Genomic DNA, 12,652 nt, shown 5'->3' with positions numbered 1-12,652 from the left:
TCTTCCCCTTCTCCCTTTGAATGTGTTTGCTTTCCTAGTAGAAGGTGATTTATTTTCTGTTCATCTTATCTCCTCATACCCTTTGGTATTTCATAGTCTTTACAGGCTCCACATTATAGAAGAGATGATGATGATTTCACTTTTAAACACTAAAATGGCCACAGCACACAGCATATTGGGGACAGTTTTATTTGGGAGGGTCTTTAATTAATTTTATTACATCTTGGAAGAAGGCCCAACATGACATGTGAAAATAATATGAAACCACTAAGCAGATGTCCAACAATACAAAATTAGACTTCACATGTTGTACTTCACACTCTGATTCTCTTAGAGTCTCAGGATCTAGGTTCTTGTATTTAAACACTCTCCTTACTTCTTGCAAGAAAGCTATCAGCTGTATATATACTAAATTCTCATTCACTTAGCTTTCTGCGTCTCTAAGGTTGGAATCCTGGAATCATAAACCTGCCAGATCTGGATGACAGTGAGTGACAGAATCTGAGCCCCAACTCTGGGGTGCTCTAGAGTTTTAGTTCACACATGTGAGCCAGACCAAACCTGCCCTGGTGGGAAAAAGAAATAGGTAATAAGCTGCTTGTTTGAGGTGGCAGTTCAAGGACTTTCCAGGTTCCATTTCACTGAAGAAATGAAAGTAATTGATCATCCAAGACACAGTGGCAAGCAGGAATGGCTGATCCTCCCCGAAGTGGCTATGAGCAAGGATTCAATAGTACCTCATTTCTGAAGAGACAGAGTGGAAAAGGCTGTTATCAGCCCAAATGCACTGTTAAGGTTCTGAGTATTTTTTTTTACTTATTTTTTTATTTATTTTTTGCAGTACGCAGGCCTCTCACTGTTGTGGCCTCTCCCATTGCGGAGCACAGGCTCCGGACACACAGGCCCAGGGGCCATGGCACACGGGCCCAGCCGCTCCACGGCATGTGGGATCTTCCCAGACCGGGGCACGAACCCGTGTCCCCTGCATCGGCAGGCGGACTCTCAACCACTGTGCCACCAGGGAAGCCCGGTTCTGAGTATTTTTAACCCGAGATTTCAAATCATATCAAGTATTCAAAGATTGTTTCACATCAAGGGGAAAAAATCTATAAACCATGACTGCAGAAAATGAGTGAAATGATGTAAAGAAGGAAAAATATTTGAAAAGGGGGCTCTAAGCAGACACCATCAGGAGGAAGAAACGCCATCCCTTCTGTGTGTCCAGACTGTTCTTTGGAGATGTCATATGCTTCTATTAGGGTGTATTATCCTTTGGGGGGTTCACTTTGACTATGCTGGCCAGATGATTTAGCTGATTAAGGAATTGATTTATTTAGTTCTGTGAATTGACCAGGTGTTTGATGAAATTGAGTTTGGAATTCTGAACACACTACCTCAGATTCTTGTAGTGGATGATGCCTTTGAAAATGTTTGGCCATTTTAGTTAAAATGCAGGGTAACATTTAATGCAGCCATGATAATAGCAAAAATCTGTTCTGTTCTAAAAATGTTTCTAGCAATGGAAATATTTCTGACTAAAAGAATACTCTTGACTTGTAGGGAGCCTCCCTAGGAATAAATGTATGCAACAAAAATGAGGCATTTTATTTTTTTAAAGGTTGTCTATATAGTTGCATTCATGAAATAAGAAAATTGTTGGTGAATGCTCTTAAAATAAAGGTTTATGTAATGGAAACAAAAAGATCTATTAACAGATTTACCAAAGATTATTTTTATAACCTATATGCCAATGTACATGATCTTATGTAAGATACCAAAATAAGTTGTTGAAAATGGTGAATAATATCAGACAAATGTAACATGTTCCTTCTAGAATATTCACAAGAGAGTTTAGTTATGGCTGCTTTCTGCCTTAAGTAATTTCTTTTAAGAAAAACTATCTTCATCCTAAGAGCAAGCTTTTTGTTATGTTTGAGATGTTGTGTTTTCATAGCGGAGTGAGCAGGTAAGCATCCCAACAAGAAAGGAGCATATGCAACTGTGGCTTTAGGAGTATGCCGTAGAGTTGGGTGGTGTTCCCCTGTGAGCTACTGGGAGAGTCTACAGTGGCCTTCGTGAAATCTCCTAATCTCAGCCACACTAACAACCAGGTACACCAATGTTCTTACCTGAAGAGTCCTTAATCTCTGGTTTCCCAGGTGGGACCCATCAGGCTTATGAACTCTGCGATGCCAAGAACCAAGTCTTTAAACTCATTTCTGCTCCTACCTTATAGAAATTAGTGCACAGCTCATAGACATTCAACATATACTTTTTTGGAGTGGAAATTGCTCCTGACCTAATACTTTGTTTTTTTTATTTTGTTTTGTTTTAACACCTTTATTGGAGTATAATTGCTTTACAATGATGTGTTAGTTTCTGCTTTATAACAAAGTGTATCAGCTATACATATACATATATTCCCATATCTCCTCTCTCTTGCGTCTCCCTTCCACCCTCCCTATTCCACCACTCTAGGTGGAAACAAAGCACCGAGTTGATCTCCCTGTGCTATGCGGCTGCTTCCCACTAGCTATCTATTTTACATTTGGTAGTGTGTATATGTCCACCTGGCCCAATACTTTGGATGTTACATAGTCAATATCTAATAACGTTATTGTCCATGGAGGCTCTTCTGGCTGTTCCTTGATTTGTGTGAAGCTTAAATAAATAATGTAAATACATCTAGCAACTGAGCTTATTATGTTTTATAATAGAGCACTTTTATGTTTTTGATACCATGTATTCTTTCTCTGAAAATCTGGTTATTTAAAATGGCAGCAGATGATTCTATGCTTTTCTTATGGTAGTACCTCCCAACAATATTGTGTCTCTAACCAACTCTATTTGAAGAAAGCACTTCCTTGGTCTTTCTATTTAAGTTATATATTTGCTTAATATATTTTCATATTTGTAACTATGGTCAAAAAAATCTATATAGTGTCTTACACACCTTTTCACTAGTACAGGAATAAAACTACTGTTTGTTGAAGGAATGTGTTCTGTCTCCTATCTGTCGGTTTCTCATTTATCAATTTCTATCATCTGTCTGCTCAGGAAAAAGGTCAAAAGTGACTGCTTCTAATGAGAAAAATCTTCTGGGACATCATCATGAAGAACATGGCTGTCTTAACCTTTGTTCCTGTGAGTGCCGAGTTGGTTATCTAGGGCAACACGTACATATAATAGACTCTCTAGTTGACTGTCTCCAACTAAATTCTTGGTTTCAGTTCTTTAGTTCATTGTAACCAAAATGTCATCTATCACCAACAGTGCTGGTGTATTCTCAGAGGCGCTGCCACAGCTGGATCGCCCCTGAGCCCTTCAGAGGCACTTCACAATGTGGTGTGACATTTAGTTAAGAGCTGCTGTGTCTATTTCCAGAATTATTATTTTGTCTTTTTGACTTTTTCTTTTCTTTCTTTTTTTTTTTTTTTTTTGCGGTACGCGGGCCTCTCACTGTTGTGACCTCTCCCGTTGCAGAGCACAGGCTCTGGATGCGCAGGCTCAGCAGCCATGGCTCACGGGCCCAGCCGCTCCGCGGCATGTGGGATCTTCCCAGACAGGGGCACGAACCCGTGTCCCCTGCATCGGCAGGCAGACTCTCAACCACTGCGCCACCAGGGAAGCCCGACTTTTTCATATTTAAGTTGAAAAATCAGTGTCCTTCACAACTCCAGTATTTCATTTTTCTACAACTTACTTACAGAAATCTTTATTTTTTAAAAATGTGCAATAGATTTACATGTAAAACCATTAAATCAAAGCCATCCTTTTTTTGAAAAACAGTTTCTGGATTCAGATTAAGTTAGCAAAATAATTTGCCCTCTGAGGCTTGACCCTTTTTTTTTTTTCCAAAGTAGCTGTTTGTTTGATGGAATTTACTCTTAAAGAAAAAGAGAATCTTATGATATGAACTAATCACTTAGTAACTCTGCTGATAACCTCCTCCACAATCATAAAATGTTAGAGCTGGAAGGGCCACCTTAGGGATGGACAATGATGGAAACCAAGACCTAAGTTTAAAATGACACAGCAAAATAGGATAGTGCTAGAATTGAAACTTGTTTTCCTATTACTTGTGGGGGAGGACCTGTCTACACATAAATATAGACAAAGATGTAAGCTTCTCAGATCCAGTGGATGCAGCAGCCATCTCCAAAACTGAGACAGAACCTTCAGTGGAACTTTCAACATTTTGTGTGATTATTCCTTTCACTTTTCGCATCTCATATGTCTGGAGACATCCATTTGCTAAACAAGTTTCAGACTGTTAATTTAGAGTCATACTTTAGCAAAAGTTGTCACAATCTTAAAGCTGAAATAGTGTAGAACAGAAAAGGAGAAAACATGATTTTTTAACATAATACTATTATAAAACATTTTTATTAAGGCTAATTAAATCAAAACACCTAAAACCCAGAAGAGATTCTACCACTAGATTTTGAAAGAATTGGCAAGGCTTTTAATGTTGCCAATAAAAGGAGCATTCATAATAGACGTGTAAAAAATTAACTGGTAAAATTCAAGCTTGAGTAACATAGAAAAACCGTGCAGGGATGGTTCTGTGTAGGAGTTAACATTCACCAAAGGCCATGCTCACTAAAATATCTCCCTAACCCAGTATCTCCCATGGAAAATTGTACTATTATTTTAGAGAATTGTTGATCTAAGTAAAGCTTGTCTTTTTTTCTGGGGTTTATTGTAATGATGCAAGAACCTTTGTGTAAAGTGTCTTAATATTAAATTACTTTTCTCTTTGCTTTTGGAGCTCTTGATCCCAAGAAGAAACTTGGCATCTATTTCAGTCTTTAAGAAAGAACCAGCAATGAAATATGTTTCCTGTCTCTGCTACCCTGCTGCAAGCTGTTGGTGGCTAAGAAGTTTCTGTGTCTTATAGCTTGCAGAGGAGCTAAGGTAAAAAACAAGAACAAAAATCAGAACCAAAAAGCTGACAATGTAACTATAGAAACAAAGGGCATTAAAAGTGGAAAAGTTCAGAAGTCTGGGAACATTCCTAAATCTAACCTCAATCAGAAAATACCATTTGTAAGAGATATAACTTAAATGTTCAAGCCATATTTCATTCCTAAAGAACTTTCCAGTGAACCCTGACCCAGTCTTCACTCAAGTAGATGTTCCTTCCCGACTCATGACAGATGGCTGGGGAAGGAAACAACTGTCTACCTGCAAAGGATAACACATCAGCAATAAATAAAGGCAAACCAGGACACAAGAGAAATAAAATGAATGATCCCACTTTGGTGGAAAAATATGAGGAAGAAGGCACAGAGGGAGTAAAATTAAAGGTGAGAGCTAGAATCTGAAGGCTCTATTGGGAGTCTTAGACCCCTTGCAGTAGCAGAGGATTTTCTCATTTAAGAGGAAGACACTCCGGACTTCCCTGGTGGCACAGTGGTTAAGAATCTGCCTGCCAATGTAGGCGACATGGGTTCGATCCCTGGGCTGGGAAGATCCCACATGCCATGGAGCAACTAAGCTCATGCGTCACAACTACTGAACCTGTGCTCTAGAGCCCGCGAGCCACAACTACTGAAGCCGGCGCTCCTAGAGCCCGTGTTCTGCAACAAGAGAAGCCACCGCAATGAGAAGCCCGCGCACCGCAAGGAAGAGCAGCCCCAGCTTGTCGCAACTAGAGAAAGCCCACGTGCCAAAACAAAGACCCAATGCAGCAAAAAATAAATAAACAAATAAATATTTAAAAAAAAAGAGGAAGACACTCCAAGTCCTGTTTAAAGTGCTACAGAAGGGGACTGCATGTTTAATCTCTACGATGGTCACTAATAGTTTGACTCAAGGTTATTATCTTATTGAGTACCTTCATCTGCCATATACTACTGATTAGTGAATGCTTCTACTTTATAGATAAGAAAGTAGAGGCACAGAGAAGACGAGGATATTGCCCAAAATTTAGCAGAAGAATAAGAATAATAGTTAATGCATGTTATGCGCTAACTATAGTATCATCTAATTTAACTCTTCACACAGCCTACTTCTTACATTTATATTGGAGACAAGGAAACTGAAGTTTAAAAAGACAAAGTAATTTGCCCAAGGCCATACAGTGCCAGAGCTCAGTTTCCAATCTGAATCCTTCTGACTTCAAAATGTGGCCTCTTAACCTCTATGCCAGAGTATCCCAAAGTTTGGTCCCCAAATGGGACCTGGTTAGAAATGCAAATTCTCAGACTGAGACCCTCACAATCCTGTTGAATCTGAAACTCTGGGGATGAAGCCCAGGAATGTGTATTTAACAAGCTCCCCATGTGATCAGATGCATGCTTTTCTGCGTGGAGCCTCTCTGCTTTGCAGTTTCTTGTCAGCCAAATCTAATTCTTTGAGAAGAAACTCTGTCGAACCCCGTATGACAAAGAGGAATAGTAGTGTGTCATGTTTTTGACCCCTAGTGCATAATAAGCACTTAATAAATGTTAGCAACTATTACTATTATGTTCCAGGTAGCACTCTGTACAGCCTTACTGGTGTTATATCATTTAATTCTTGCAAAACTAAATAATGCAGGGCCTATAATTATTTCCATTCTTCAGATGAAGAAACTGAGGCACAGAGAGAGAGTAAGTATCTGGCCCTAGGTCACAGAGCTGGCAAATGTCATAGAGCTGGCATATGTCATAGCCTTACTTTGAACATGGACAGAGTAATTCTGAAGCCTGTGTTCTCAACCACTTCCTCCTATACTACAGGTTGGAGAAAAGGTTGATTAATCTCCATAGCTTGAATTAAATTCAACTTTGAGCTTTCAGTTCAGCTTTGCAGACTCATTTATGTGCTGCAAATCACTTCCCTCCAGCCTGACCCTGTTCACTTTTGCTAAAAGGTCCATGAATCCATTAGCCTTGCTGTTTATGTCCCTCCCAGCACTGTGGACTGAACATGATAGCAGAGTCATCTACTCTAAATGCAATCCCATCTGTTCCCTCTGGGGCCCAGGAACATGCTGGTAAACAATTCTCAGGGTGACAGTCAATTCTTAGGGGAAAGGGACAGTGGTTGTCCCAAGCAGAAGTGGCATGTCAACACAGAATGGGAGACATAAAGAAAGGGAAGTCGGGCTTCCCTGGTGGCGCAGTGGTTGAGAGTCCGCCTGCCGATGCAGGGGACACGGGTTCGTGCCCCGGTCCGGGGAGATCCCACATGCCGCGGAGCGGCTGGGCCCGTGAGCCATGGCCGCTGAGCCTGCGCGTCCGGAGCCTGTGCTCCGCAACGGGAGAGGCCACAGCAGTGAGAGGCCCGCGTACCGCAAAAAAAAAAAAAAAAAAAAAAAAAAAAAGAAAGGGAAGTCACCACAGAGAGGAATCTCCAAATAAGGTGGAAGAAATGGGCCCTAAAAGGCAGCTTCCAACTCTCAGAGATTCTAAGAACTAGAGGCTACGAAGGTCAGGCCCAGATGACTGCTGAACCAGCGGGGAAAGGAGAGGAACAGGGACGGGCCTCTGCAACACTGTTTAGAACAAGCAAGACAAAGAAAGCAAGCATGACTTAGGCTGTGAAGAGTGAGGCGGAATGAAGGACAGGGAGGTCAGGACCTCAAAGGTACCACTGCCACTGTGTCCCCCAAGTCTTAGCCATGAACAAGGAATTTGGGATAGAACGCACACTCATCACTTCCACTTGGGTAAAGATAGCTCCAATCCACCAGACAGAGGTCCAGCAGGAAACGGATGGCATACTCAAAAGGGTATGAGCAGAGCTCAGCAAAGGGACGAATGACCAAGAAGGGGGTGGTCTTCCTGGCTCCACTGGGATTTCCCTGGACCCACCACCTCTGAGCAGCTTCCCAGGGCCTCAGCACTCAAGGCTGTGCACACACTTGGCTGGACACCTTGCCACAGGATTGGGGGTAGAGCAGTATATTTAGGCCCACTTAAAAGCTGTGTGATTTATTAAGTTTCAAGGACAAGCTGTCTTTTCCATCTACAACTCCAAACAGGAAGTCATCAGCAGTTTCTGTATGTGTTGCTGTTTCTATTAACCTTCTATATAGCCGGGCCTTCTCTAGATCACCGTCTGCCTGGGTTCACATCTCATCATCTCAGCAAATGCAGAGGTCCTCTGTATGGTCCCTGTGCCTCTGTCTGGCACTCCAGTCCCCCCCACCTCCACACTGCCACCCAAGTGATTGATCTAAAATACAAAATTGACCATGGTCCTCCTGAAATTGATGAGTGGCTCCCAATTATACACAAGATGCAGTCCAGGATCCTTGGTGGCCATAGAAAGCCTTCGATGACTTGGCCTGTGCCTTCCTCCCCAGCTGTGGCTGTGGCCACTCCTCTCCCTGCAATTTATGCTTCACTGTCTCAAACACTTGTGGTTTCTAGGGTATATGCTGCTGTTCTGTACATTTTTGCTTTGGTATATTCCTTTTTCTCCCCCCGATATAGTTCTCACCTCTTCTCTGACACCCAGGACCCAGCACAGGGGGCAGGAAGGTCATTAGCCCAGGCTTCACCCTCACAAACGGTCACAAACATAGCCCTTCGATTTATATACAAATAAAGTTAAATGTAGAGTCACAGAGATGCAGACAGGAATGAGAAATGAAGACAAGCTTCATATAACTTTCAACTCGGGCTCATTATTAGATCAATTTGCCTATAATGTTTTATAAAGAAATATTTTTAAAGAAATCCTTTCATTATTTTGTGAATTAAGCAATTTTTAAAACCCTCTTCAGACATTTTTTTAGTTTTTTTCCCTTTTCTTTTTTTTTTCCTATACCCGGAAGTCTCAAAAGTGGCAGTGACCCTCCGTTGACCCTTTTTTTAAAAATTTATTCGCTAACCTGTCTCCCCAAACTCTGCTTCACCCCAGCATTACTTCTGTACCCACAGAGACATTTTTCATTTGTCATGCATAATGCCATATTATGTTGGAATAATTTGTTCTGTGTTCTCTATGAGACTTCATAGTTTCTAGAACAGGTTCTCCAAGGCACCAAGTGAACAAATTTGAGATTGATTCCAGATATTATGATGATAATAATAATGGAGTAATTATATAATTGAAATAGACACATTTCAACAAAGTGCCGGGAATCATTCATTTCATTCTCACACATTTAATTAACTCAATCCTCTCCAAAACCCTGTGAGATGAGAAACTGAACCCTAATAACACAGCCGATAAACAGCAGAGTCAGGATTCAAACCCTAGCAGTCTGGCTTCAGAGAGGGTGTCAACCAATCTACCAGCGGTTCTCAAACTTTGGTGTGTATCAGAATTACCTGGAGAACTTATTAATAAAACACAGATTGCTGGGTCCCCTTCACAAAGTTTCTAAATCAGAGCATCTATACTATACTTTGGTGTTATAAAAAATAATGAAGCAAAAATTTGAAAGATATTTCATTAAATTCTTTGAGGATGATTTCATCTCATTAAATAGATAATCATATTTCAGAAAATAAATTTGCGGCTTTTTAAAAGGATTCAACTTTAAAATGGACTTTGTAAAGACTGAGTTTGCATTTGTAATCATCGGTCTTTTCTTTGGAAGAGCGCAGAATTTTGAGACCATCTGGGTTCACAGAAGCCTGCTGACAAGCTCTGTATTTGCACAATTTTACAATGAGGAAATGGGTTCAGAGAAATCAGTAACCTACTCATAGCTGAGCCAGCAAACAACCCCTCCAGAACAGCTGTCCTGAGAACAGGTTGAGCTCAGGGCACAACATTCCCTGATCAACTATCTAGTCGCACCATCACCAGCTCAGCCCACTTCCCCACACCCAGTTCTTTCTAACCTTGTTTATTCCCCTGTAAAAGAAAAGCCTTTTGCTGCCTGACAGTTGAGATGCTTGCAAATCTGATGGATGGAACTTCTCTTGCAACAGTCAGCTTCTCCCATTACAACCATCCCTCTCCACTCTACCCACCATTTGCAGTAATTTTTTCAAATAAAGTCTCTCCTTACCTAAACCTGGATTTATTTTGAACCTGATACTAGTTTGGGTTTGCCTCAAAATGCATATGATCTCTCACCTGCATGGAATCTTAGATACACACTCATGATATTTTTATCCTCATACGGTAGAAAGAATAATGGACCCGGAAAGATATGAATATGAATATGTTAGGCTACATGGCAAAGGGGAATCAAAGCTGCCGATGGAATTAAACTGCTACTCAGCTGACTCTGAGATGGAGAGATTATCCTGGATTATTTGGGTGGACCCAGTGTAACCACAAGAGTTCTTATAAATGGAAGTGGGAAGCAGGAGGAAGAGAACCAGAGAGATGACAGCAGTGTGAGAAGAACTTGGCGCAACATTTCTGATTTTGAAGGTGGAAGAAAAGGGCCATGAGCCAAGGAATGCGGATGGCCTCCAGAAGCTGGAAAAAGAAAAAACAATGGATTCTTTCCTAGAGTTTCCAGAAGGGATGCAGCCCTGCTGACGTTTTGATTTTAGCCCAGTGAGACCCATTTTGGAGTCTGACCTCCAGAACTGTAAGATAATAAGTTTAGGTTGTTTTAAGCCACTAAATTCATGAAAATGTGTTACAATAGCAATGGGAAACTAATATACCCCATTTTACAGATAACAGATCTGAGGTTTAGAGTTTATATAATTTGTCCAAGGTCATATAAGCAGTAAGTGATGAAGCCATAACTGAAGTTGACGTCTCTATAATACAAAGCCCCTATTTCTCCTACCATGATAATTTGTAAAACAAGTTCTAATCTCTTCTTCTACATGACAGCTTTTCAAATATTTGTAAGTAGATAACATGTCTTCCTTTAGCCTTCTCTAGGAAAACCCAAAATTTCTTTAACAATCCTCAGATGACAGTTTAAGGTCCCCTAACCATCCTGGAAAATATGGTGGCCAAGCTGAACACAGTGCCAGTGAGGCTCCAATACCACATTTGTGTGTTTCAATTTGTCTTTTGCCAAAATGGAATTTATAACTCATAAAATTTAAACACTACTTTTTGAGTTTTAAAAAAATGAGGCGGTAGTTTTCTTATATTGACAAATTGGCTGTGAACTTAATGTTCCTACGAAATGAGTCATTTGAATTGGAACACTAATCTATTTGAGCAGCCGGGTCCACATCACTCTGAGAAAAGGGCCATTGCTCTGTCCCTACATAGATCATCCCATAATAGTCCCAACACCTGACTGTAGTTGTAACGGTTCAGGCTTCCTTCTTGCCTTCCCGTGCCAACTCTCAGATTCTGGAGGTAATAATGCCTCTTTGGAAGAGTGTGCATTTGAAAGTCCACCTGGCCACCTTTGCCCCACCCAAAGAGATCAGCTGTTGCCTGCAACTGAGATTCAATGGGACCACATGTTTTTATTAGAGACAAAGTCTCTCCTATAAGAAAAAGTGGGTGGAACACTGAGCCTTCGGCTTTGAAATAGCTCTCATGGCCAATAAGGACTGCAAATACATCACAACTGGGAACGCAGAGATAGAGGGACACACTCAGCTCCCACAGTGGTGCTGTGGTGTGGGTCCACAACAGCCAAATGTTAAAATTTCTGAACCAGTTGTTAAACGCAGCCAATACTAAAAATTAAATTATATAAACTTGCAACTTCATAAATCATATTAAAAACAAAGGCAATAAATACTCAAAACTCATCACTTCCTAATTATTTTACCACCTTTTACTATTATCTCTGCTCTTGAGGTTATTTTTGTCTACTAGATCTGTATGGGTGAAAAACTGTAATGGTGTGCCACTGCACAGCTATCCCAAATTCTGAGTTCAGTGGTGTGACACTGATGGCTTTGCAATCGGCCACAGTGGGTGGATTTACACCACAGATATCTGTAAAGGTTATGAATGGGGGCATCTCTCTCAGCCATGGCTGAGTGTCAAACATTTACCAGCATGCCACTTCCCATCAGTAAACCTTTCCACACTACAGCCCAACCACACAAACATTGCAACCCATTCACCCCGCAAAGGAGGGAAGTCGTCAGCCTCATCATTTCATCCAATAATTATAAAGGGCAAAGTAAGCCTCTTGGTAGGACTTTTTTTCTTTTAAACATTTTTTTTTGGGGGGGGCTTGGAAGTTTTATTCACACATTTATATCTCATCTGTTACCTCTTTAAATTTCAGAGTAGATTTGAATTTCATAATAACATAGCGTTGGCATTTAGGGGTATGCTGTCTCAGAAAGGAGAAATATAAGAACTAATGAGGATACTGCAGTGCTTTTGGTGTCTCTTGGTCTCTGATGTATGGGACAGTATGGAAACCTCCCCGGGTATCCTCCTTCCTATATCACCTTTTATGTCCATGGTACTGTAGCTCTTTAATTAAAAATAAGTTCTGAGGTTTCCTCTAGAATTCCAATTTCATTAACTTTGTAACTTAATCAAGATTTCCTTGTTTAGACACAACCTCATCCAAAATGCTTTAGAGAAGTTGTTAGGTTTGTTCACTTATTTGGGGAAAGTGGTAGAAAAGGAAATCTGTTCAAATATCAGGGGTAAAGTATTTTTCACTTTTCATTGTTAAAATCAAATGTCACTGCACAGAGGACCTCCACTCAGGCAGTGCCCCCCAAGAAAAAGTCACCTTGAGGGGGCCTAAGGAGTGCAAATATAAAGAACTGAATTCCTCCCTCAGCTCGCTGGTGGGTCGGAA

Source organism: Hyperoodon ampullatus (genome assembly GCF_949752795.1).
Source record: "Hyperoodon ampullatus genome assembly, chromosome: 11".
Lineage (NCBI taxonomy): Eukaryota > Metazoa > Chordata > Mammalia > Artiodactyla > Ziphiidae > Hyperoodon > Hyperoodon ampullatus.
Note: the sequence above shows the minus strand (reverse complement) of the source record.